This window comes from Mesocricetus auratus, unplaced genomic scaffold, assembly GCF_017639785.1.
Source record: "Mesocricetus auratus isolate SY011 unplaced genomic scaffold, BCM_Maur_2.0 Super-Scaffold_100003, whole genome shotgun sequence".
Lineage (NCBI taxonomy): Eukaryota > Metazoa > Chordata > Mammalia > Rodentia > Cricetidae > Mesocricetus > Mesocricetus auratus.
In genome coordinates, this window is record NW_024429188.1 from 19,191,390 (window position 1) to 19,219,286 (window position 27,897).

The 27,897-nt window shown below is 43.0% G+C and overlaps 1 protein-coding gene across 5 annotated transcripts in view; it reads right to left on the reverse strand.

The window, feature by feature from the left end:
- Positions 1-21,244, reverse strand: part of Rai2 (retinoic acid induced 2) — a 69,965-nt gene extending 48,721 nt beyond the window's left edge. For 2 of the 5 annotated variants that reach the window (XM_005074224.4, XM_040744104.1), the window contains exon 1: positions 20,413-20,774. The gene's annotated coding sequence lies outside the window, so the exon portion shown is untranslated. Of the gene's footprint in view, positions 1-12,550; positions 12,712-20,412; positions 20,776-21,012 lie in introns of those variants that run through there. The other 3 variants (XM_040744103.1, XM_005074225.4, XM_040744106.1) reach the window with 3 other exon arrangements.
- Positions 21,245-27,897: the final 6,653 nt, after the last annotated feature.

The window sequence follows — 27,897 nt, forward strand, 5'->3', positions numbered from 1 at the left end:
TAAAATGAGGGAAGGTACTTGTGCAGAACTTGTGAAAAGATCGTTATTGCCATAACAATTCTTAATACATGCATACATACAATTCCTGCAAAAGGCCTTTACCTTTAAAAACTGACAGCCATTTTTAAAACAAAACCCAATAAGGACTTAGCTAAGATAGGGAAAGTCATCTCACAAATGGATCCCAACTTGTAATGGCTCATTAATGGAAGCTAATTTTACGCTTAGTAATGATCCAGGGTGGGCACTGCACATTAGACACATCATGAAATGACACTCCCTAGGCAGTGAAGGCACTAGCATCTTTGAAAGTAGTTTCCATGATATCCATGAGACTATTTTCCATCTCAGACAGCCAGCAGATTAGGAAAGACTTTGGAAGGAAACGTAGGAAGTATTTACAATTGGACCAGAGGTACACATATTATTCCTATTTCCATTCTTTGGTCAGAACTCAGGCACATGCTAATCATACAACTACATAGAAGGCTGGGAAATGTAGTCTAGCTGGGTGTCAAGGGAGATATACATAATATGCTTTGGCACCTAACCAGCAATCACTGCCACTATAAATTAGGGAAGGAAACCTATCTCAGTAACTGTGTGTTTATTTGTGGCCAGTCTCAGAAAAGCTGACAATATAAGGAGGTCTTTGCTCTTGGAAGCTCAGATCTTTCCTTTACTAATATTTTATGTTTTTTATAATTATTATTTTGGAAGAACTCAAGAACACATCTTTTAGAGATTCTCATTATTATCAAGGTTGTCCTGTCACTGTCTGAGATGAACCTTAAAAAATAATGCTAGCCCCCAAATCTGACTTTCAAAGATTTGAGATGATGTCAAAAATAAATGCCAGCTCATCAGATTTTGTGTGAAAGAGATGCTAGCATGCATATAACTCAAGATAAAAGTGCAGACAAGAAACTGTACTGCACACACATTGCCACCTCTTCCTCAAAAGGACTTTATATACTAGCCAGTGAACCCATGAACTTAATCATCAAAACTAAGAGGAAGTGTCATTTTCCATTTAGCCTAGCACTCAGCAGGACCAATACTTCTGTGTCTATCTATCATAGGCTTACATTATAGTCAAGTGCTCAAGATATAATTCCAAGCTTTTGTTGCCTTGTTTTTTTTCTTTTCTTTTAAGAAATCCCATGATGTTCATATGGGTAGTTAATACCAGGGAAAGATATCTACAATGTGATATATTTCATTCATTCATCTACATATTGTGTCAGTATGTATCGAATAATTCTTTAGAGACAGGCATTGTGGGTCCTAGACTGAGGACACCATGATGGAAGGTACATCGACTAACTTATGGGAGAATTACCTATAGGAACACACAGGTGCAACTCAGCTGACGCCTTGCTGTGGAGGAAGCATGTGCAATCACAGCAAGAGGCCACTAAGCAGATTATTAGAAAAGCCCCTCAGTTCTTTGCTACTCTGATTTATTTGGCATGGAGACACAAATTTAGTCACCAGAAACTTTCATGTATTTGTTAGATTAAATGAGGGGGCATGTTGAGAGAAAGGCAATGCTCCAGGGTCTCGAGAACTCTACTTATTCGGTCATTAGGAAGAAGGCAAAATACTAGTGGCTTCAGATGTTGGATCCTTCCTGTAAAGCAGGCTTTGTGCATACTGGTTAGTAATCCTGCCAGACAGGCATCACCACTGCCTATTGTATAGAGGCATCATTGATGTCCAGACAAAGACACTTGCTTCCTTATGTGCTGATCTGAGAACTGAATATGTCCAGCTCCCAAGACTAGGCCTTGCCTCCTTCCACTACTTTATGACATAGAAAGTAAGAGGGAGTAGACACACTGTCAAGGGACAGCTACAGTTCAGTCTCACAGCTATGGAGAGGTAGTAAAGGGTGGTGAGAAGAGGTCAGCCTCAGGAGACAGCATGTGCATCCTGGGAGTAATGTAATGATAAACTCATTGTCCATTCATTAATTCACCAACATTTACTAAGAAACAGCTAGGTGCCAGGCACGGTTCTAGGTGCTGAGAGATTTGACAGTCAACAATGTTGAGGTGTTGGCAGTAGAACAAGGGGAATACATTTGCTAAATATTTTGATCACATGGGAGAGGCAACAGGCCAGATACTGCTTCATTCTTCATGTTGATTATTAGGAAAAGTGTGTTAGCTGGGTTTTGAAGTACATCAATTTAATTATAAGGAGACTTTGAAGTGTAGGATATACTTTTCAAACTCTTGGAGAAGGTAAAGGATGTATGTATGGGGAAAAGACTCCGAGGACATAAAGAAAAAATATTGACCAAGGCAATCTTTGGGTGACAAGACTATGAATGATATTCTTCTCCTGTCATCTTTATATATTTAATTTGCAAAAAGTATATATTAATCTTATGATCATAAAAATTGCTGAGAGACTAAAGAGAATCGATCTACAAAGAAACAGATGTGCTCCATCCTTTCCTTTCCCAGCACTTAGGCAGCTGTTGGCAAGTCAGCCACACAGGGTGATGTGTTGCTTGTGTAGTCACACTTAATGATATCTTATTTGAACACGCTGCCTGATCATTTCAGAATTCACTCACAAGGGTAGCCGCAGGAGGAGATATGAGGGACCGAATCCCGGGCCTAGCTTTTCATTAGGGCATTCTGCCATTTTTCAATTAAGGCAGGGTCACCTCTTTGTTTTTGAAGGGCTGATGTTCCTTCCTTAGCACACCGGCCTGTGCATTTTATTCTAATTTACTTCCATGTTCCTCGGTAGAATAGCAAAAGGAACAGAACTGGTGAGCCGCGTTGCCACAGCGTTCTTGGTGCCTGAATGGAGGCTGCAGCTGTGTGAGGACAATGCTGTGGAAAGGCCCTGAAACCCAGTTGAACACACTGAGGGTTTGAATGAAAGGGCAGGCATTACTCACAACAGCTTTGACAAAGTGAGAAAGGAGACAGAAAAGCCATGCAGCCCTTCAGCAATGAACTAGCCTGGATGAATCAGTCAGGTTTAATCTCAAAGGCAAAGGAAGAACTGTCTAGTGTCTCCATACACTGCATTCCTTGCATTTGCTTTTTATTAAAGTGTTTTCCACACTCTCAAATAAAAGGAGATTCCCCACCCCAGTTCCTTAAGAATTATACCTAGAAATGAAAATATCTTTACTCAAACCAACAGAGTCTGTGAGGGGCCTAAGTTCTTAACATAAGATTCTGTTTACTGCTCGAAATATTGTTTTAGAACAAATAGCAGCTATGATAGAAAGAGCACAGGAAACATCTGTGTATACAAACAGGCCAGCTCACCAGGAATAAAAATGCATTATGCATCACAAAAGTCTAAATATTTTTATTAACAGTGTGTTAACCAAGAACTGAAAAAATAAGGTTCCCTAATAGCTTGTCCCTTCTCTGCCATCACACACTTGCTTCAATATTTCATCTTATTCTTAGGAGGGAAGTAACTCTGAAATCTTATCTTAGATTTTAGCAATGAGTTTTCTATTAAAAGTTATTTCTTTTCCATCTCAGACTGAGCAAAGCTCTGGGCCAAGGAGGTTAGGGAATTTGTTTCATAAAACTGACAGCTTGGCGAGCATTCAATCACTCAGCACTCCACAGCCCAGGAGAACAAATAAGTCCATTTCTGATGCTGCTCCAGACACATTACGATGTATGTTTCATTGCTTTATTCCTGCCTCCGTGCTGCTTGCCTCCTGCAGTAAGAAAAAAAAAGTGGGGGGAGCAGAAAGCACATCGAGAAATATGACAAGACCTGTGAGGATGTGAAATTAATCAAACATAATCTCATTTGGAAGTAGGAGAAAAATGTCCACATCAGATATGCTATTTCAGTGACCAGGTCTGGCCTTGCTTTTGAAAAGGCCAATACATTTGGGCCACCATCGGCCATTTTGTTGTCCTGTGCTCAGTGCTTTGGGCCATGTGGCTTTGAAGGCTCTGACAGCAGCTTTGATAAGGCAGATAAATCAAGCTTGGTGGCTGCCTTTGATAGGGGTGCTGAGAAAAGCAGGTTGTAACAGATGACAGCCTGGCTGTAATCCCAGGCACTAGAGTACAGTCCCCCGCCCCAAATCCTATACCAGCTAGATCCCAGTTTGGAAACTTCTAGCTTAATAGCCTTAATTCAGAGCAGCCCCAGAAAATAAACCATTGAGAAATGTCTTTCCTCTCCACATCTTTTAAGAAATTGTAAGGACTTTGTTTTCCTTTAGTACTCATGCTCTAAATTACAATTTGAAAATTCTCAACCAGGTGTGGTAGTTCATGCCTGTAAATAGAGCACCAAAGATACTGAGGCAAGAGAACTACAGCAAGTGTGAGTTCTAGGAAAGCCAGGGTGTGAGACACTGCCATAAAACACAAAATAGCACACCAAAATGATCAAATTCTGTATGTGACATAACTAATCTAAGCAGGTAGACCAGTGCTGCTGTTGAAAAGGTCGATGAAGAGGGCATTCCAGAATTCTCGAGGCTGCTACAGCCCTTGTCTCCACTGAGGTGCTGGTGACAGAGGGGTATGCTGTTTGTGGGACTTCTTCTAGCTGTACACTTAGCAATTCATGGGTATTTTTTCTGAATGTATCTCTCAGGATTTTAGACCAAACTCTGAAAATAAAAGTCCAAGATGGATCATTTTGAGAACATTCCCCATCTATATGGCTGCTATTTTCAAAATGCAGCATTAGCCAGAGAAGTGAGCTGTGTTCCCCTGCTACTCAAAAGGTTTCACCTCTTGAAATTATATGTGAACTACAAACCCTGTGTAAAATGCTGGTGCTATTATGTAAGGTTCCACTCACTGTGTCCTTTATTCCCAGGGAAGAATATACTGTAGGCAATTTTGCCCTGACTAATGCCTGTTCCTCACAGAGTGATTCAGAAGGAAAGACACAGATAAGTGAAAAGGCTCATTGTCACCCACAGACTCCTTTAGGACACTGCAGTGCCCTAAAGGATTGTGCCTTTCCGAAGACTGAAGTCTAGCTGGAGCTTTTGTCGCCCCTTTGCTATCTGAGGCATGTGGGCAGAGGAATCTCATTTTTCCTTTTTGTGTACCTTTTCTTATTTTCTCTTTTTTCTTATTTCTCTGAACTCAATTGCTCCTAGACTGACTGTCCCATTTATTCCTACTGTGAAGGGTTCAGATGGCACCAGAAGAATGAACTGGTATTCCAAGATGAGTATGTTTCCTCCCTCTGATGTATTTTTTCAATTTTACTTTTCTTTTTCTGATGTTTAACTGATACACCCCAAAAATGTACTAATGTATTGGAATATCAAGAGATACCAAGATACTTGTGGTACTCCAATATATGAGTACATTGTGTAACATTCAAACTTGGATAAATATATCCATCTTTCAAACAATTATTATTTCTTTATAGTAAATATTCAAAGTTCCTTTTTTTGTACTTTTTCCTGCATTCTGAATGCAGTTGAAGTTTTACCAGGCCTCAAAGGGAAGAAAAATCCCTTTCATTTGCTTCTTATTTCAAGTGTTCCTCACCCTACCATCTATTGCTTGTTTTCTGTTTATTTACTGAGGTTCATTTTGCAAGAGAAATAGTTGTGATGGGGTGAAAAGGGAAACTTTTGAAGTCTTCAAAACTGTAATTCAGTTTCAGAACAGTTATGAATAATGGAGAGCTACAGTCACTTTAGAAACGAAGATCTGATTGGCTGCATGTTGATGATGAGCCAGCTTTTTGGTGCTCCTACAAAAATAAGTCTTTTCTAAGCACGAGTTCAAAGATGAAGAAACAGACTATATAAAGAAACTTTTTATCACACAGGGCCCAGTTTAAAATATTTCTGTGTTCATTAAAGATCTGCAAGTCCTAGACTCCAGCAGGATCCAAAGTGTTTCTTCACTCAACCTGACATTCACCTGAAATGTCTAAACAAGGCCTCAGAAGGGCGGGGTAACAATGAGTATCATGGCTAGGGAAGCAGAATGGAATTTTCAGCTCCTATTCCAGAAGCATTTCATCTGGAAGCAAGAAGATATGTGAAAGGTCTTGGGATATGTTCCTGCCTTTACTATTCCCAAACTCCCTTTCTGCTTTGTGGTGGCATCCCTATGCCAAATCCCCAGACTGAACTGTCTCCGTTCCTTGGGCCCCACCCAGTTCAGCTGTCCATGTTGCAATGCTTCCCTTGGAAAGGGGTGGGGGATGAGCCACTCATCCTGGTTTGCTGGGACTGTGTGGATTTTGAAACTGAAAATCTCACATCCTAGGAACCTTTCTCAATCAGGGAAAAAAATAGGACAGATGGCCAGTCACGCTAGTGGTAGGCTACCAGCCAACTCCCTCTTGTTATCTGGGCCTGGTCAAAACCTAAACCAGCAAGATAATTTAGATGCCTGAGATTTTAAAGAGGCTGACCTACTGAAAAAATGTATTTGCAAAGTCTATTTAAGGCTGCCAATGAGAGGTAGTCTTGGTTATGCCCACATCTGTTCAATTTGGTTATGACCCAGAGTAGTTTTAAAACTCTTCTGACCCATTCATTTGTTTTATCATATTTTAATCAGAATTATGGACTCCAAGAATGACATGGGTCACCACAAGATTTTATGACCAATAAACAAAGATTAGGCTTCCATTACTCCAGACTGAAGAGGGAAAGAGATGCTTTACAGGTACTCACTATCTCTCCAAAGGGCCTATCAGATAGAAACTAGAATGTTATGAGTTTACTCTAGTTCCCAGCCATTCCCGAGTCCCAGAGTTAGACTGTTAAATTTTGTTCTGGATTCAACCCTCACTCCATCACCCTGGTTCATTATTTTGCTTCCATTATTTCTTGCCTCCCTTTTTAGATCACAGAAATAGGGTTGATTTGTTACACACACACACACACACACACACACACACACACACACACACACCCTCCCCACCTTTCACCCTGGTTCATTTCCCACCACCAAAAATACCAAAGATATAACTTACACAGTGTCATTGGCCTCCACAAAACTGCTTAGGACTTGAGTTTTGTGCCTGGCTCCTGAGTAAATTGGGAGCGTGGGGGACAAGGGGGTAGAAGGAGAGTGGAGAAAAAAGTATGGCTAAAACATGGCAAAAATAAATAAAAATTTCTAGAACTTAAAAAAAACTGCTTAGGACAAACTTCATGTTCTTGATTAACACCAAAAACAAACCATTATGATCTGGTCCTGGCCACCTGTTCTTTGTGTGACTCTGTACCTATCCTTTGGCCACCTTGGTTTCCTTATCCACAAAGGAAAAGATGTTTCTAACAAGTAATTCTGGTCAGATACTTTCAATCTCCCTTGGATTTAGAGGATGTGGAGTCCTTCAGCCTCAGCTTCTGAAGTGTTGGAAAGTGATAAATGAGAGGGTAAAGCATCGAGCACGGTCTTCCATAGAAAGAAACAGTTAGGCATCTCATTAGAAGGAAGTACAGAAACATCTCATATGGATAGAGGGTGAAGAACTTCATGCTCCAAATCCCATGAGGGAACTGAAAGCAGATGGAGTTCACTAAAGGATGGTGGGGTCAGCCGTAGTGAGTGACAGTGACAAAGGTTAGAGAGAGCCAGGCTTGGAATTTATAGGTGTGTCTGCACTGGCTGATCTCATTTATGAGCAGGTAGCACAGAATCAAATGGTAGGAAGGTGAAAGGACTCAAAATCATACGGATTTCACATTCTAGCATCAATTAATGGGGACAGATACCCTATGACAAGGGAAAGGAGGCCTTGAGGACTTGCTATCTGCATCTAGATGTTGTGAGCACATGGGCAGGAGCCAGGGAAAGATGGATTGTCAGAGATTATTATTCAAATGGACTTTAGGAAGTGCTGCCTGGCTCAAGAGAATGAATGTTGGTAAGAGACCAAGCCACAGGAATGACACATTATTTCTACTCTCAAAACACAAAAGCCAAAATCAAAAAAGAAAGAAGAAAACACAGGGCAAGACACAGAGAGGAAAGCAAGCAAGCATAGATCCTCTTGGAAAAATAGGACAGATTTGTGCATACTTAGAAAAAAGAAGATAACTCCATATTGCTTCCATATTCCTAAGAAAAATGCCCTTAGCACTTCCTTTCATAAGAAACTGTAGGTGTTTCTTTCCACCTGTCATTTTTTTAAACAAGAGAAGCCTCAATATTGTTCAAACCAGTACTGTTCAAAATACTGTTGATCAAGAGTCAACAAGGCCACATTCGAGTTTTAGCCCCGGGGCTTGGAGATTTTGCCCTCCAAATTGGACAGACTGTCATTAGGGGGAAGGGCTAAGGGGAAAGGGAGAAAAACCCAGTTTCCTTATCTGTCTTATTGGCTTCACTCATCTTTTTTCCTAGATAAGTATTCTGTCCCCATTTGATCACAGACAGCACCAGATGGGACAGCAAATGGGTCACTCTGGTAGGGTGTGCCCTGAATCACCAGGGTTCTCAGTCCATTCCTAGAGACCTTGTCTCTTCCTTCATCCTGTGGCCTAGCTTTCCACAACACCCCCTTCCCCAAGCTGCCCACAGTAAAGCCAATACTTTCTAGAATAGTTGTCAAAGGGAGTCACCAAATTCAGCTGCCACCCAAACAAAGGTGGGACTAGAAGAGAGGTCGGCTCCAAAGGACAGCAACAGGAAGGAAGCTTCTCTCAGCTGCTCTGGGCCAGGGCCTACTGCCATCTGCAGCGTGGGGTGGGGGTGAGGGATGGATTTGGATTCACACTAGAGCACACAGATTTCCCTCCCAAGAAAGGATGGCCTGTTCTGGATCGGTCAGGAGGGAGGAAGCCTCAACATGGCACATAAAGCAGAGAGCTATAGTAGGGCCATGGGATCGGTCTCTTCTTCCGGTATTGCTCCATTTAGTGCAGTTTCCCCTTGCCCCATGAGATGAGGAGAATTAACAGTTCAGGCCTAGGTCACATCAGCCACCTTCCTAGTGCTTATGGGTAATAGCTACAAGAAAGAACAGCACAGCATCTTTCCATCACTGAAGAGATTTCTATTGAGCATACGTCTAAGATCCAAACTCTACTGTCTGTAAGCACTATGATCGTGTGACAATTACTAATCCTCTCTGAACCCTGAGCCCTCCTCTGTGAAATGGGGTTTCAAATAGCCACCTAACAGAAATGGCATCACATTGAAATCAGTTGGTACCACTCTCCCACCTGCAGCATGAATTTGGTAGATGGCAGGGAATATTGCTGCTCTTCTGATTTTCTGATGGACACTGTTAAGGATAGAATCAATGCTTCCACCACAAATTTCAGAGCTTGTGAAAGCAGCCATTATTGACAGGACAAAGCAAGAGTGCCATGCTAAAACAGGCCCAAGAGGTCGCAATCTGACTCAGAGGAGTGAGAAATGTGCTGTTAGTCATTCTTGAAGCTAGAAAACCTCATTTGGTGGGAGGATGAGGGGCTTTTCTTTTTCCTTCCTTCGTTCATTGCTTCCTCTTCCTCCTCTCTTTCTCCCTTTCCTACTCTCCCTCTTCCCACCTCTCTTGGTGTCTGTCAACCTTGCTGTCTTTCTTTATCACTAAACTCTTCAATACCTGGAACAGCCAACCTAATGACATTAGACTTCAGGGATTTTTTCCCACCTAGAAATATGCCCAAGAAATCTTGAGACATTCTTGTTAATTCTTTCCACCCTGACTTGCATATATGCTAAATATAACCCAGCCCAGAACAGTTGTACAAACCTGGATACAGCCTAACAGGACAGCTGATTGCAGTCTGGTCAGGAAATCTATGAGGAGAAGTGGTGAGGAAAATGAGGAGAGTGTCAAGTGTGAGGTTTTATTTTAACTCACCAGGAACATGTTCTTCAGTTGGGAAGATGCTACCCGAGAAGCCCTTTAGCAAAAGGAAGCTGGCACAGACCCATGGAACAGCAGTTAAGAGAGCAAGCACAAATCAGTCAATGCAGGGCAGAGGCCAGGTCAGGCCAGGGGGGGTATGCTTTTGAAGTTTGTATTCATAACGGTGGTGGGCAGAGCTGAAGAGAAGGTGAAGGACATTTAAGCCCATGGGAACTGGCAGCAATGCTGGCATTTAGAAGCCAAAGATAAGGGTGAAAGCTGTGTGCTCAGATGTCTGTGTATGATGAGCCAATTTTGCCCTCATGTTCATCTGAAGAAGCAGTTCCGTCTTTCACATGGATTTTAGGAAGAATCAGCTCTCTATGGGTCAGAGATCCGGAGAGTTGAATAACGGACTTGCAGTAGCAGTCCCAGAACTCTTGCTCATGTTTTACTTTGTTGTTTTTCCTTCCCAGTGCAGGAAGCATAACAAAGGCTACCCTTACCCAGACTTCTTAATATTGTAGATAAGCAATAAGTTTTTATAAGTTTTATAAGGATGGTGATTGAAGAGATAGTTCAGGGGTTAAGAGAGTGTACTGCTCTTTCAGAGGACCAGAATTTGGTTCCCAGCACCCATGGTGGGCAGCTCACACTGCCTGTAACACCAGATTGAGGAGGATCTGATGTCTATGGGCACGTTCACTTACATGCACATACTCACATATATACATAAAAACTAAAAATAAATACAACTATTTTTAAATGAAGTATATAGGCTGAAGAGATAGCTCAGTCAGTAAAGTACCTGTACACAAGGATCTCAGTGTGATTCCCCAGAAGCCACATTTTCAAAAAGCAGAACTTGGTGGAGTGCACTTGCAATCCCAGTGCTGGAAAGGTAATGACTTGGGGATTCCTAAGGCTCACTATTCAGCTAACCATCTTGCCTGATTACCTCAGGTTAATGAGAGAGTGTGCCTCAAAAGCCAAGGTGGGTAATAGCTAAGGTTGTCTTCTGGCCTCTTATACATATACAAACAAAGACAATAATACACACATATGCATTCATGTACTCACACATGTGAGTGAGTATGCCTCACACTCACACACCCAGGTACACATACACACAAAAATAGATTACAAAAGGATTAAACAACTTTTGATTTTGCTAAATAAAGATGTTAAAACCTAAATGTCACTGGCTATCTTGACCTCAGGTTCACCTACTTAGCTACTAAGAGTGTACACCAAGCTGGAGGTCCTGGAGTGGGTGTGTCATATCTGGAAGGGCAGAAAAGAATCCTCTTTCTCTTCTCCAAATTAAAAAAAATTCAAGCTATAAGCCACAAAAGATCTTAAGACAAATGATCTCACACTGTTATTTTCACATTCAATAATTTCATATTCAGTGTGAAGGGTTAGTGGGGTTTGTTTTTCATGAAGAAAAACTGCAGCCAGAGCTAATTGCTTAATCTGAAATGTATCCATGCATTTCTCAGATGAGATGTTGGAAAGGAAACAGTAATGTTGCTGAGTTTTAACAAAGAGGAGAGAAATGTATTACAAAAAATAAATGCAAATTAGTAGGAATTATAGTCCTGTATGGTCCTCAAAGTCCTGCTATAAATAGTTAAAAGAAGGAGCTTTCCTTGACATTTGTCTTGTTTCATTTATAAAATACAAAAAGAAATTCATCAGTGCAGGTTCAGCCTATTCCCAGTCATTGATTTGTTAGCCAATCAATGGCTTCTGTGATCTGAAAATAATAATAATAATACAGGTTTCTATGACCCTTCCCAAGTGAGGCATGTTCAGCTAACCTTAATAAAGGGGAAAACATCAAGCACCATCTGGAAAACACTCTTCCGGACTCACAAAAGATAGTGGCAGCCTTTGCCCAACCTGCTATAAATAAGTGTCTCAGAAAAAGAAAAAAACCCTGCTATTTTCAAATCTGTTTCTACTTAATACAGCTGCAATAGAGTTTATTTAGCCTTTTCCTATAGCAGGAAGACTGTTTGCATTTTTATGACAAGGGTCTAAATGTTTTTCACAGCTATTTCCATTGCCATTATTTTGAAGAACAACATACCACTCAGACCTGTCTGTTTGCTTCTGGAGCATACACCAGTGGCCCCAGTGGCCTCTGCACCATGCCACCAGCCTCCAAAGCCCAGATTTATGATCCTGCTTCCTCTCCCAATGTTGCAGCCATCACCCAAATCCTGATCTGCAAGTGCTGGCAGCTGAGAATGACCAAGTGTCTCCTGCTGAAAATCAATTATTTATCTGCCTGGGTCCAACACATTGTGGATCACTGCCAGCTTATTGCTTTTCCCTTTCCAACAACAGGGAGGACTCAAGACACTCTTTAATCGAGGCTAGGACTCACCATGGAAGGTGGACTGCTGCCTTGGCAAGTGACTAAATGTTCACCTTATCCCCCCCCCCCACTGGCTAAGCCTGCCAGGGAGTTCTTCTGTATGTGATACTCTGAATACCACAGATACTCTGTGGAAAAGATCAGCCTGATTGGGGTTCCTACAACATACACCGCCCTCCACTGATATTTCCTTTCTGAACACCTGTCCTTGTACTAATATAACTGTACAATCTTTCCACTCTAAAAGACTAGTATGGCCAGGGTGAGCTGGGAACATTTGCCTTGTGTGCAAAAGGATCCACATCTCTGTCTTTCCCTTTCTACACATGGGCAGGACATGGATCATCCCCACATTACCTTTCTGGAACATGCATGTCTCTTATTTCTAGTCTTTCAAGGGACCACCAAAAATGTGTCTCAGTGTTTGTCTTTGTGATAATTTGTCACCTCCTCCTGCTATGCAAAGGGCCTCTGCTGGCATCTTTTTTCCTGGAGAAGTTTCCCAAACAGAGGTGTTCCTGCACAGAAATAAACATGTGACGATTAGGGGGCCACCTCAATCTGAAGGTCTGGTAAATGTGGCAAATTCATCACCTTTCCACCACTGGTTTTTGTTCTCAATAAAAATACTAGAAAACACAGGGTGTAGTGGAGGGCAGAAGGGATGTTGCAGTCTGAAATGTATCTGGTGGAGCAGAGTGCTCCTAAGTCCACTAAAGGGCTGAATCCATTGGCTCTGACTTAAGCTGCTCTAGGAAAAATAACAGTGGAGGGAGTGAAAGTTAAAGATGTCTACTGGCTTTGATGTCATACCTGGAATTAGGTGTGTATGAAAAATAATTAGGGAGAATAAGTCTGTTCTCTCATACAGAAAAGCTGCGGGTCCCCCACAACATGCCCTCCAATTACCTATGGCTTATTTCATTGCCTGCCTTTAAAAGTTTTCTTTATACCCACCCCAGTATTAGAAATCATATAGATCCTTCCACAATTAAATCAGGTACATAATCACTTCCAACTACTAATTAATCACCCCTTATGAATTGTATATATAGGATTCAGAGGAGGGATATTGTATCTTTGATGATTTCAAATTAAATTTTCTGAAAACCACAAATTACTTATTAAATTTTGCTCTAGACCAGCAGTTCTCAACTGTGGTGATTTTCTCACAAATGGGCCATTTGGCAGAGTTCAGGAAAGAGGAAGGGGTGATGCTACTGGTCTCTGATGAATAGATGTCAGAAAGATTTCTGAACATCCTACAGTACACAGAACAGTCTCCCACAACAAAGACTGGCCTGCCCCCAAATGTCAATAGGGCCAATATGGAGAAATTGCTCCAGATAAAACCAAACATTTAGCTTTTAACACACATAATCTAGGCAGTCAACAAAAGGGGAAATTTATTTTCTTTAAAAAAATCTAAGGTAGTTTATATATGCCTTGATTAAGGGCATATGTACTGCTTTTTCCACATACATGAAAAAGACTCTCAGCCAGTATACTGGAACAATAAAGAAATATGACAATGGGGCATTTAAATGCATATTACACCAGTCTAAATGGGTGTGAATTAATATCTCATAAAATAAAATGATTGTCTAGTTATGTTCCATACAAAATCAAAATCAATATATTGTGTCTCACTTAAACTGCAATTAGGGTTGTTTTCTTTTAAAACAACTCAAACAAGGAAATGACATTCTTTCTCAATTGTTTTTTAAGCTGGAAACACCCTTTTGAGCATGAGGCATCAAACAAACAAACAGACAAAATCCTTTCTTAAAAGCCAATTTTTCTGGGTCATTATAAGCTTCTGGAATCATTTCATTTAGTCATATAGATTCAGTCATTCTTTAGTGACCAAACCATGCAGCTCATTCTCTTGGTTATGCTTGTCTGGCTGTGCAAATGCCCTCAAAACTCAGATGATGAATGACATACTATGGCCCCATTGTACCAATTAATAGTAGCAAAAGAATTCCACACGACAAGATAGGACGTTCTGCCTGGTGTGTGTGATGGTGGGAAGATGGAGGAGGGTTCTTGCAGCCAATTTGCTTTCAAAGGATTGTAAGAGCAGGTGCTGTGATTCCTTTAATTCTTGAACGTTCTATGTGGATCTGCAGTGACCCCAGCTTGGGGGTAGGGAATGATTAGGGAAAAAAAGCCCATGCTCTTCAACTTAGCTTGGATTTGGGAGGTTGAATCCCTAAAGACAAGCGGGCTGACAGATACATTGTTTGTACTCTTCCAGACCTCTGTTTCTTTCTATAAATTATAAGGCAAAAGTGGCCATACATACAAAATCAAAAATAATATCAACAACAAAAAATGCCCCATCACACCCAGTCTTGGCTGCCAGCAAGGCTTGCTCTGCTGCTGAAAAAGAACAGTTGCTCTAGTGCAGCTGGAGGAGCTTTTCCAGGGAACTGGTAATACCCTGGCTGTTAATGAATTATTTTTCGCCAGAATGTCGGATTCTTCCTGTGCTCCAGTAAACAGTCTGCTTCTGCCATGGGAAACAAAACCAGCTCCTTCCAAGGAGCCTGAGGAGGTCAGCCAAGGGTTCCCTGTGGGGGCAGCGCCCTCAGGAGCCAGAGCCACAAGCGCCTGACCTATAAATCACCACAATCCCAAGTTCATTATTCCATCCCTCTCCCATCTATTCATGCTTTGCCTAGCACCCAGGGAAGGGCCCAGGAATGTATGGCTGTGGCTGAGATGATCCCACAGTGCCAGATGAAATCCTTCTCCCACCCCTGGGGGTTCCTTCCCTCAGGTAACCTTATCTGTAGTACTATTGGGGTATGCGATATTGGGTTTCTTTGAAATAATTCTGTGTTCCTTATAGAAACTATGTCTTTGTTGTTGCTTGCATGAAGCTGTCAAAAGATAACTGAGTGTGGATCTTCTTTTTTTTCTTTAAAGATGTTGCCAGCTCCTTACTAGCCCATTTTCAGCATGATGCCCCGAGCACAAATCCCCAAGAAAGATAATATTTTCAGCTATTACAACGACAGGTGGGAGAAAAAAATCAGTGGTGTGGCCAGGAGATAACTCCTTGAGAGGATGAGGGCATAGGCTGGGTGCTGTAGAGAAGTAAAGCCAAAAGAAAGGGAAGAGGCCATTTTGTTCAAGCTAGCCTAGCCTTTAGTCCCCCACCCTGCCTTGATTTCTGCATGAGGGTTTTGCAGCCCACACATCTCAGAGCAGGATCACAGGCATGCCTAGTGGGGAAGTCCCTAAATGGCACCTTAGTTACTAAAAATCACGATTGTCTAATGTCAGCCACTGTGCCTACTGAGTCAGCACAAGGCCTCCCATCTGTCATGGAGACAGAAGTGTTTGGCTCCCCAGCCCCCAGCACATTTGCAGGTGCTATGACATCATGAAATTGGTGCCTGATAGAAACAGATAAGCAATCTACAGTGTACTAGTAGTCACATTAAAAATTTAAAATAAACAAGCAATATTAATTTTATATCATTGAACCAATGTATCCAAAATATCATCTCACCATGATATCACAATATAATTTCAAGTGATGAATGAGCTGTTTTGCATTCTTTTTGTACTCTTTGAATTCCAGTATATATATTACACTTACAGCATACCTTATTTGGGACAAGCTTCCTTTCAAGCACTCCATAGCTATGTGTACCAATGGCTTTTGTATAGTACAGTACTCATAAAGAATGTTTCCCTGACCATTAAGAAATCCTATTAGTGCTGAGCTAAAAGGCTAAAAGGCCATGGGAAGGGGGAGTGACAGGCATAAAAAGGATGTGATGCAAAATTCTCCTAAGTATGAAATTGTTAAAGCTAATGATAATAAAAATCGAAACTATGAAGGTTTAGGTGTTCTATAAGGCCAGGGGAGAATAAAATGGACATTTAAGAAATGCACAGGAAAGATGCATGATCTGAAGGTTTGTGTGTGTGTCCCCCAACCACAAATTCATATGTTAAAATCTTAATCCCCAAAGTGATGGGATTAGCGGGTGGGGGCTACCCAGGAAATGATTAGATCATGAGAGCAGAACCTTCATCAAAGGGATTATTGCCTTCATAAAAGAGACCTCAGAGGGCAGGAAAGGTAAATCAGTGGTAGAGCACTTTCCTAACATGTACAAGGCCCTGATTCAGTCTCTAGCACCAGAGAGGAGAGAGGAAGACAGAGACAGAAACAGAGAGAAACAGAGAATTCGCTTATGCCTTCTGCCATGGGAGAGCACAATAAGAAGTCACTTCTATGAATTTTAAAAGGCCTGCATCAGACAGTGAGTTTGATAGCAAATTGATTTTGGTTTTCCCAGTCTCTGGAACTGATAAATTTCCATTGCCCAAAGGCATGTAGTTTAGCCAGTTTGGTTACAGGAGCTCAAACTGACTAAACCAGATCAATTGCTCACATTGCTGCCCCACAGCTTCAAGGAAACCGGTAAGTACCACCACCATTGCTCTAGGCAACTGCTGGTTGAACCGCCTTCATTTAGCTATTCTGATTTGTTCAAGACAGGGGCTGTGAAACAAAATCACCAAAGCCAAGTACATCTTCCAATAACAACTGTGGGTTAGCAATCTAATTTGTTGAATCAGATACAGAAACATGATCAAATTACATGTGCCTGTGTCTGTGCCTGTGCATTTGTGTGTGTTTTGTATGTTCTTGGCAAAAAAGAGAAGGGTCATGTGTGAAATCGAGAAGTACTAATGTAGCTGCCAAAATGCCCTTCTCCCCAGCTGCCATCAGAGGACAGAGGAGCAATAGACTCAAGAGGCTCATCAAAAATTGTGAGTCACAAAGGAGAGGCCATGAGTGCAGAGAGAATGCAATGATGGGCACCCAGGCAGATGATCAGGTGCGAGGGAGAAGTGGTAATCAGAGGCATTCTCCAAAGACAAAGAGCTTCCAACTCTACAGCAAGGATGTCAGCCTGATCCCCAAATCAAGCTTAATTCAGAAGCCCACACAGGCTTTTGTGCATGGGGAAAGTGCAATTAGCCATCTTTGCTCTCGTAGAAAGCCTCATTCTCTGAGGTCTTCCTCATGTTCCCATCAGAGGAGTGGCAGTCAGAAGCCCCTCCTTTCTGGAATCAAATATTTGTTTGGTGGCTCTGGAATCACTAGGGTCTAAAGGCTATCATAAGATTGGATGGAGGTTAAGAGACTTGCATAGTAAATCTCGTCTTCATACTTATTTGGTATTTGAGAGTAAAGAAGCAAAACTCCCTCACCTACAATTTGATCCCACCATGGACCTTGGTCATCTCAGTCCCCTTATCTGCATAATGCAATTAATAGTTCTGGCCTCACAGTCTCACATAGGTGTTGTAAGGATTAAACCTGGGCTCCTGAGAATGGGCTCAAACTGGGGCATGACACTAAAAGCTATGAGGCTGCATCAAACACGCAGACCTCTGGATTTTTCCTGCTCCGGCTCCATTGACAATGATTTATGGCTCCCTCTCCACCATTGTTCACTCCATCAACTCCATCATTTGGTAACTCAACTTTCATTTATCTAGTAACAGTAGGTTTTGGGGTTCTTAAATAAAAGGGAAGGGCAGCATCTGAAGTAGTCAGGAACTGGTTCAGATCTACTATGGCACATATGTGTGCAATACAGGTCCACTAGTAGCCCCCTCTTCAACACACACACACACACACACACACACACACACACACACACACACACACACTAACTAGGTACCATATTTTATGAAGGAGGTATGGGTTGAGGGCTCTGGACTTTGGGAGAAATAAATAAGGGGCTTTGAGCAGGGGCAGAAAGACATATTGCATCTTAAATCATAACCACCAAAGTCTGGAATCAGATAAGGACCGACAATTTCTCTGAAAATTATGTTAAATAATGCTTCACTGGGGTCACAGGGTCACTGAGAAGGTTTGCCACATAGTCAGTGCCTGGCAGACAGGGCAAAAACAAATGTGAGCTTCCTTTCCAATTTATTTCACTCCACTTCTCTATTCCCCACTAATCTAAGGATAGGGGAGGAGCCAGAGAACAGACACTTGCTATTTTCTTCCTGTGGCTTCAGAGGAAGCCATGTGTGTGGCTGTCTGCACATACAGAATAGCTCCATTTCTGCTCAAGGGATTTGGGAGACCAGTACTTTCCCCAGTCCCTGGGTCAATGGAGCTAGAATCTTCTGGTGTCTGACATTGGAGCTCTCCAGGCCACACCTGCTCATGCACTTCCAAACCTAAGGGCGTTTTGTTTGTTGGTTGGTTGTGTTTTGTTTGTTTGTTTGCTTGCTTGCTTTGTTTTCTGCTCTGTTTTGCCTCTGTTTTCCACATAAAATTTTTGCAGTTGGTTTTATACTTCTTGCCTAAGTGCCCATCAATCTGCTCTCAAGCAAGCAACTGGCACCACCTGGGAAACAGCTTTCTCATTTGTTCCAGGGATGAGCAGGTTTTCCTGGACCAAAGCTCTCTGCAGGTGGCCCTGGATTCTTTGAATAATAAAGGAGCCCCCTTTGATAGGCCTGAATGATCCCCTGAGTTGGTGCCAGACAGCCAGTGCCTCTCTGCCCCACAAGTTTCTATCTGATGGCTCAAAGTGCCAGGGCCACCTTGGACATGCACTCAGTGGGCATCTGTCACACTGAGAAGGGAATAGCCATTGGCAGAATACAGTGTATCTGTCGGGGTGGGGGCTCTCTGGAATGGAGGAGTAGCTTCCCTGAGTTCCTAAGGACCAGAGAAGGTGTGATGCTACCTGGCTTGATTCTGTACCTTCGGGTCCATCCTTGCTTCTGCAAGTGGCACGGCTCTCTATGTTGCCTTTTTGGAAGAAAATTTGAAGAAAAAGCAGAGTGGGTGCATAGTGCCACCTTGGGGAGGAGGCTCCCTGCCCGCCAACCTCTTTGCTGTCCCCCGGTATACTACTATAACAAAGGCTCTGCCACAACACGTTTCAAAGTTAACAGAAGTCTCTTGGTCCACCCGCACACAATTGCGAAGATTAAAAAGGATACAAGGAAAGATAGCTAGAAAACGGTGGGAGAAAGACCCCGGGAAAGCAAAGAAAATCTTGCCTGATGCGGAAGAGGCCAAGAACTGTTTTCTCCCCGCTGGCTGCTTTTCTCTGTGTTCCGAAGAGAACCTCCCAAAATTGGCTAAATAAAGGGATCACACCAGAGGTTGCGAGATAATGCTAAACCAACAAAAACAAAGACCAAACGAAACAGAGCGAGCCATGAGAATACGCGGTTATCAAAACTTTGTTTGGCTGTATCTATTTATCATCGCTGCACACCCGGGCTCTGCGGAATATCATTCTGTTGATGTCACTTATCCTCAGCAAAATATTTACATATCCTTAAAAAAACGCCAGATGAGGGAGGCTGGCCCTCTGGCTGTCTCGTGCTGATTGCCAGGTCCGGGGTAGCCCAGAAGGTTGAGGGCACAAGGGTGGGTGGTCCCAGCGGATACAGGCAAGAGCTACGAAGAGTTGTAAGAACGTGGCCCCCCAAATGCTGTACCCTGCCCAGCCCTTCCACTTCTCTACCTGACTCTGCAAGAAGCAGCCACATCCCCGATATGGTGTCAGCGCCTTCTCCTCCTCCCCTCCCTTTCTCATTGATTAAGTTCTCAAACCATTGTTAGCTGGGTTGCCTCCTTTAAAAATGGGCTAAATTCATTTGGCTTCTGTCTTCCACAAGAAGAATATTCATAAAAGTTTGGCAGTCAGAAGGGAGGCTGATTGAGTGTCATGGGGTGGGTGACAATTCGCTCTTTCCAAAGCCGCTGTCTTCCTTCATGCCCTATCTGTCTCTCCACCCATCCGTCGTGCCCCAAACCTACTCCACCGACTTCGGATAGGGAAACACAAAGCAGCAGCTGTTTGGCAACATTTCGACCCCTCGACAACAACTGTGGTGGGATGCCTTTTCCCCACCCAGGCGGAGCTTATCCTGAACAATAGTCGGGCTTTAAATGGCAAACAAGCAAACACACAGAGCACAACCCCAGCCCCGTAAAAAATCTAAGGCGCAGAGAGGCAATAACTCCCTCCGCAGCAAAAGGCGCCACTGAAATGCACGCATTTAAAAAATTAAAAAATAATAAAACGGCAGCGAGAACGCTGCTTGGTGCCTAACATGGCAGAAAGCCGGAGCTGGTGCGGCCACCCTGGGTCTGGGCATTGGGGGGCACAGAAGCTCCTGGGGTGCCGACGCGCACTCACCCTGCTTCAGCGGGATGCGGGACTCGCTGAGCGGCACAAAGAGGATCCCAGCACGATCTGGCAAAACCCAACTTTCCACCCTGCTCGCCAGGGCCGCCAGATACGTCAACAGAATCCATCTTTCGAAGGGCCTGGAAGGCGCCGGGTTTTCCTGGCTGGGGCAGAATGGCAGATACCGAGACAAGCCCGGTGTGGTGCCCGGGCACGGAGTGCGCCGCGCGCCACCCTCTGTGCCCAGTGCCAGAGCGGGTGGCGGCCTGAAACCCACTTCGGGAGGCCCCCGCCCCACCACCGGCGCCGCCTTCCTGACTGTCCCCGGCCGGGCCGGCCAGTGCGTGGCGCCGGCTAGCGGGAACCCGGCCTGGGCGCGCTGCACAAGTGGTGGCCTCGGCCCGCGTCCCCGCCCTCGCCCAGCCCTCCCCGCTGGCCCCGGCCTCCGGGCGCCGTCCTGCCCCCGGGAGCAGGCAGGCCCCTCCCCGGGTGCCGGGCCCCACCAGGCGCGCCCAGCCCAGCATGCCCCCTGCGGGAAGTCCCGGTGGCAAGTCCGCCTGGGGAGGGCGGGGGTGACCCTGACCCGCACCAGGACGCTGTGGCCGCTACCTGGCGATCGGGGCCGCCGCCTCCAGGAAGCCACGGGGTGGTCGCCGGTGTGGGAACTCTCTTGGTTTGGCCTCACCGCTGGCCGCCTGAAGGGGGTGCACAGCAGTGGGAGCCTCCGCAGCCGCTGTCACCAAGCTGCTGTGGCTGCCGCCGCCGCCGCCGCCGCTGCCGCTGCCGCTGCCGCTTGTGCTTTTGCGCGTGTGCCTGTGTCGGGGAGAGTGTGTGTTTGCGTGCAGCGCCTGGCCTTTACTATATACACCAAGGGGTGGGAGGAGGCGGGGAAGGGGAGGGCTTGGAGGAGGTGGCAGAGGAAGGGGAGCAGGAGGGGGGCGAAAGGGTACCCAAGGAGGCGGCGGCAGAGGAGGGACAGGTGATCTCGCCCACGGGGAGGGCGTGGTTGTGGGCGGTGCGAGGTGACAGAAGGCTGGGGAGCTGGAGGCGAGGTGTCTGTGTGTGTGTGTGTGTGTGTGTGTGTGTGTGTGTGTGTGTGTGTGTGTGTGTGTGTGTGTGTGTGTGTGAAAGCCCAAAGGAGTAGGGACCCTGCTGCTTCCAGGAGATCTGGGGACCATTCTAGACTTTCTGATGAAAAAGAGGGAAAGTGTTTTGGGTGATGGAAACAGGGGCATGAGGAAGGAGCAGCCAGCTACCAACCTAATGTGCCCCAGGAGATCAGGGTCTAGGCAGAAATGGTGCTCCCAAGGCAGGACAAAATTAGTCCAGCAACAGAATATCATTTCCAACTAACATGTGAGTCACATATTAATCTAATGTAGTATATACCTAGTGTCTGATGGATACTGGGCTATATAAAAGCTGGAGTTACAGACATTATGAACACGTCGTTGGTGACCCCTAAATAAAAAGTATGAATCAACAATATTATTGATTGTCGACATCTATTTAAGTCTAAATCCTTTAAAATCTTATAAGACAAAGGGAGTAACTGCCTTGGTTTAATTAATCCTCAAAGATTAGGGGATTTTATTGTCCCCCTATTCAATCAAAACAAGATGATGATATATGAGAGAGAATGATATAGCAGAAATTACTTTAACCAGTTCAGATAACAGTATGAATCTTATAGTCCTTTGTGTACTCAAACTCTTCACGCCTGAAAATTGTGGGCATCGTGGCATTTCTCTATAGAATTTGGGATGACCACAGAATAAAAAATACCCAGAGAGCTTCCACCTTACCCACCTGCTCATAACTAGTATGGGAACCTGAATTTGCATTTGAAAGGCTTCCATCTAACCATGATGTGATGCAAACCTAATGTAGTATCCAGTGCCAAACTATAACCTCTGTGGGTACTTTGTGGACTTTCTCCATAAAAAGATATTAGAAGTTATACTACAATTGCATTTGTGGTAAGTTGAATAACATGTATTCAGTTTCTTCAACTAAAGTATCTTTTTGTACTGATTTTAAGTCCTTCGACTATTTCTGAGTGTACCCCCCCAAAACTTTACTTCCACAAACACTGCAGTGCTGGTGGGAGTCTTCCTACTAGTACTCATACTTCATACTATATTGCTCCTTTTTGAAGGAGTTGATGATACAGGGACAGAAAGATATATAATCCAAAATTTGGGAGATGATACTAATTATCAGTATACATACATCACTTTTGTCAGACAGGATATGGGAGTTCCTATTGGCCTAGAGTAAACAGAACCTGTGGAAATATTTACCTATGAACGTGTCTTCAGTCATTTGGCTGGGGACTTTCTCTCATCAGAGTTCTTGGATCAGATATGTGAAATCTCAGCTGCCAGAACCTGGCTTGAATATAACTAAATAAAGACACAGCTGGGCAATTATAATTAAGAAAGTCCATGGATGAAAGACCCATAAGTGTTTTCTGTGCGATGTGGGGGGATGTGTGTATAAGGAAGAGACTTGATATATATCCTGTAAGGCAATTACTAGCCTGTTCCTTTTGTTGGCTTCATCACAATGCTGGGGGAATGTTTGATCCTTGCTGGCACTTGTGATTCATAAAGTTACCCTTTGAGATCTATGTATATATATTTTTTTTCAAAGATGATTATATTGATTCAGACCAATACGAAATAAACAGGCATCATGATTCCTATTCCCAAAGAAATGTACAGTGGCATCTTTCTACATTTCCACTGAGATTCCCTTTGCAGAGAAAAGAGAGGAGGGGGGTCCATTTATAAAGGGCTGGTCTAATTTGGAGTTAAAGGGTGCTTTGGGAAAGAAATGGGGCATTATTGTGGAAGGAGTGCTAAGGGAGAGGACATGCAAAACAGCAAGAAACAGTAACATCCAGAGTGGGTCAAGGGTGTCTTTTGAGATCTGTAATTTTAATATTTGGTAACTCTAAATAACAAATATACATTTCTATAAATACAGTATAAATTAATTATATAAATGTATAATTAAAATTTAAATAATTAACATAAATCACTATTTATTTAAACATCTGTACATACTCATTACCCAGTCACTGAGTTAAAAAATGTCAGTTAGTGAGATGGTTAACACATGATTGCTGACCCAAATCTGCAAACTGATGATAGAATATTATACACAATAAGCAATGAAATAGGCTGGGTAAACTTCTACCAGGAAGGGTGAGTACAGTGTGGGACAGAGAAGTCAAGAAAGGTTGAGCACACATGATGACAGTTACAGAATGCTCAGCGATGAACAGGAGTTCTCTGAAATGGGGGAAGGTATTATAAATCGAGGGAACAGCAGGTACAAATGCTTTAATATAAACATGTTCTAGACACTGTAAATATTTTGTGAATCTGGAATGGTGGCTGCATAGAATAGCAGAGAAGGAGGAAAAAGGAAACTAGGTGTCACTTGAGGTCCCTGGTCTGTCCTATAAAGGAAACCATTAAAGGGTGTTGAGCCATGAAGCAATGAAGATGTAGATTGAAGACTGACATGTTTGTTGTTTGATGTTAATGGACGACGGACAGGGTTCGAGAGATTGGCAGCTGGGAGACAAAATGAGACTGTTTATATTTGCAATATTGAGGGATCAAGTCAAGTTAGTGTAGGCACCAATGAAGAGAAGGAACTGGAGCCAAGTAGTTCTCAGGATATAGAAGCAACTAATTATTGGGAGGGAGAGAAAGTGAAGTGTTTGATTCATGTGTCAGGGTGGGTGGGGTGTACTCAGTGAGATACAGGTTCATGGGAAACAGATCTGGGGCTAGAGATGATAAATGAATTGCAGTCCTGAGACAGGGATTGGAATGTATAAAGTTGATTTGGAGCTGAACAGAACACCAGTGGAGTAGTACCTAAGGCAAACTGAGATGTCAGCATAAGAGTGTGTAATTTCCACCCTGGGAGACTGAAGCTTAAACCCATGACCAAACTCTTGGGTGCTCAATGAAGAGGTGAAAAAGGTTGGCGAGGAGTGTTGATTTTCTGGCAGATTGAGAGAGGCCTAGTCAAGTATAGTGAGATACTGGTAGCTGCATATATAAGGAACACGTAGAAATAGTAACAGCCAATGACTGGTTGGAAGGCCCACCACTGTCTGTCTCAGGGTGCTCTGGGTAACTCGGCTTGAGTCATGTTTCTGCTGAGTAGCCTCATTGGCAGGTGCAGAGTTCAAAATCTAAGCAGGAGACCAAGAGTATAAAGTTGTTAGGTCCTGGGTGTAGTTTGAGACAGTGGAAACTAGTGAGCTAGCTCTGTAGAAGTTATGTGAATTTATCTGACAACCAAAAGTCTTACCCTATATGACCTATATGAATACACATGAGATTCTCAAGGGGTTAATGAAAGCCGTTAAAGTATAGATGATAGAATGTTGGTTGGTGAGAGTAAAGTATTTGTACTTTCTTACTTATTGAAGGCAAGTGATGTACCTAATGCTGGTGTTGTGTTTTCAAATGATTTGGGGCTGAACAATGTTCACTAGGTACATGTGTCAGGTGGTTATTTGGCAGCACAACCACAATACAAAGTGATAAATGGTGAAAAGTGCAAGAGTCAATTAAAATACAAAGGGTTGAAGTCAATACAAGCTTAGAGAAAGCAGATAGAAACCATTCAGAGAAACAGATCAGTACAAATGACAGTTTTATATGATGAATAGTCAGAGCCCATGGGCAAAGGGGAAATGTGTTGACATTTGGTAATGGTGACAGAATGGTGATATTTAAGGTGGTCTGTATGGGGTAGAGGTTGAGGGCTTCAGTATTCATCTATATTATGCACTTTGGATAAGATTTTCAAAGTCTAGAACAAAGGTTCTGTCAGTTTGTCCTTTGCATAGGTGATTGATAAGCACATGCTAAACAATGGCTTTGTAACACTAAGCTATATGCTAGAATTCAAAGAATAATAATGTAACATTCTTGTCCTGTGTTGAAATCTCTCTGGGTCCAGGTGGAGCTCTGTATGATATCATGATCAACATAACAGTTCCTTCCATTTCACAGGGATTTTTGAGAAAGTATCATGATTAAAAAATCAATATCATTACAGAAGGGTTTGCTCATGGAAGGGCTGTTTTGTAGTCTCAGTTTCTCTTGTCTAGCAGAACATTAATGGTCAGATGCTCATCCCTCTCCTGTAAAACTTAGGCGCTTTAGAATTTGATCCTAGCTTTAGGGTGGATCTGTTTGATCTAAGGAAAACTGCATCCCTCCTGCTATAAGATGGGTCAAATAGATAAAAGTAGAGATTTGCTGAGGGCTTATGGGTAAGTCCTTACATTCTAGGAGATTATCTCTTCCTTTCCCAATGGATGTGAGGATAGTATAACTCCATTTGCAACTGTCAGCTAAAATGTAATGCAAGCAACTATATGCTTGAGCATCGAGGCCATGTCACTACTCACTGTGAAAGAAGCTCCTACTAACAATCATGCCAGGGCCAAACCTGGGTCTTGAGAAGGTAGGTTCAGGAGGTGGTGATGCTGAAGGAAACGCACACAAGATAGAGAACTGAGGGTCATGACTGTTAATAAACTAGAATAGTCAGCTCTATAGCCAGGGGCCTGTACATCATGATATGTAAACGAGTGCACGGCTTTTCAGTTAAGTTTCTTTGGGTCAGATCTCTATTGCTGGCAGACTAAAAGCATCCTAAAATGTATACACCATACTAGTATCATTGCTGCTTTGTTTTACTCCTATCTCAGAAATAAGGGTTACTCGAGATAGATCTAATAAAAATTGTAAAGAAGAAACAGATTAAGAATGGCAGGTATAAACTGACCCTAAAGACATTAATAAACAGGCATGTGGTTATGATCCATGGCTATGCTGAATTTGGCAGTCCATCTGTACACCCAGTGATTTTCATTCTATCAGAACCTTCGATGTATGTTTTTGCCCTGACAAAGCAAGAAAAACTCTGTGCCAGGGGCTAGAAGAATTCGTTTCTGTCTGCTTCTCTCTTGAGGTTGCTAATTCCTTATGCCCATAATAGCCATCTTTCCTCTCATGTCTTGTCTTCCTCACTTAATTTTAAACATCAAGGGAGGATGCTCCGCTTATATCTTCCCTCAACTCCACTTTAACTCTCTCATGTGTGAGGCCTTAGGTATGACTGTCAAATTCATTATTATCTTCTTTCACATTTGTGTTTGTTCTCCTATTCCCAAGGAGCTTTGATATCCATTTCCTTCTGCACATATTATAACCAAATACACTTTTCATTGCCAAGTAAAGATGAGGTATGAACAGAGAAAGCCAGAGGCTATCATCTGAGGCTATGGGATTTGCTGTATCAGCAGAGAGCTCTGAACAAGCAGAGTGAGAAAGCATATTTTGTAAGACAGTAGATTCCATCTAAAGTCACCAACAAATGACAAGAAGAAAATTATAGCCAGGATAAAGATTTGGAGTCAGATACAAGAGCTAATAAGGCAGCAAATTTTATTTGAGCAGAAAATGGACCCAGATATGTTTGGAAAAAGTGACTTCCTTTGTCTGATGGAATACCTTTGCTAACTGTGGGATGGGTGTGGCACACGAAGATAGCTCAGAAATGACCCCATAGAATCCAAACTCCTGAGAGGGGAAGGAGATTCAGATGAGAACTGCATACACACACACACACACAGTACATGAATACATGTACATATAAATATGAACACATGGCATACATATGCATATCATATGTATGCATATATACGTCCACATACATACATTCAATATGTGCCAAATGCTATTTTTTTCACAGATGTTCAATTTATCTGTCCTTTCTTAAAAATTCTAGGCCTTCTGCATATGTTATAATTGTGTAGCCTGGCCTTTTTGTGGGACTCCTAACAGTGGGGACAGGGGCTGTCTCTGACTCTGTTGCCTGCTTTCGGGACCCTTTCCTCACACTGGTTGCCTCATCCACCTTTAATACAATACAAGGGGAGGTAGCTAGTCTTACTGCAGTTTGATGTGCCATGTTTGGTTGATATTCCTGGGAGGCTTGCCCTTTTCCAGAGAGAAATGGAGGAGGAATGGAGGGCAGAGGGGAAATGATGAAGGAACTGGGAAGAGAAGAGGGGGGGAAGTTTCAGTCAAGATGTAAAGAATTTTTAATTAAAAAATCATTCACAGGTGAGTCAGATTTATCTCTAAGGAAAGAAAAATTAGGAAAAGTACCCTCAGTACTTCGTATTAGAATATCCAATAAGGATATCCAAAAGTGAGCATTAAAATCTAGATACTGAGAGACTTCAATGCAAAAGCGTTATTGTTAGATGAGGGAACAAGCTGTGGCCCATAGATAACCACAGTCAGCCCCAAAGCACATCCCCCTAGTGCTAGCTCTATGGGTAGTACAAGACAACCTCAGCAACAGGTCTTTTTAAAGGAGGCTGTTGAGTGCTGAGGACTTTGTCAGTCACCAGCCCAGATGTCTGTTGGAAGTGCTTAGTGC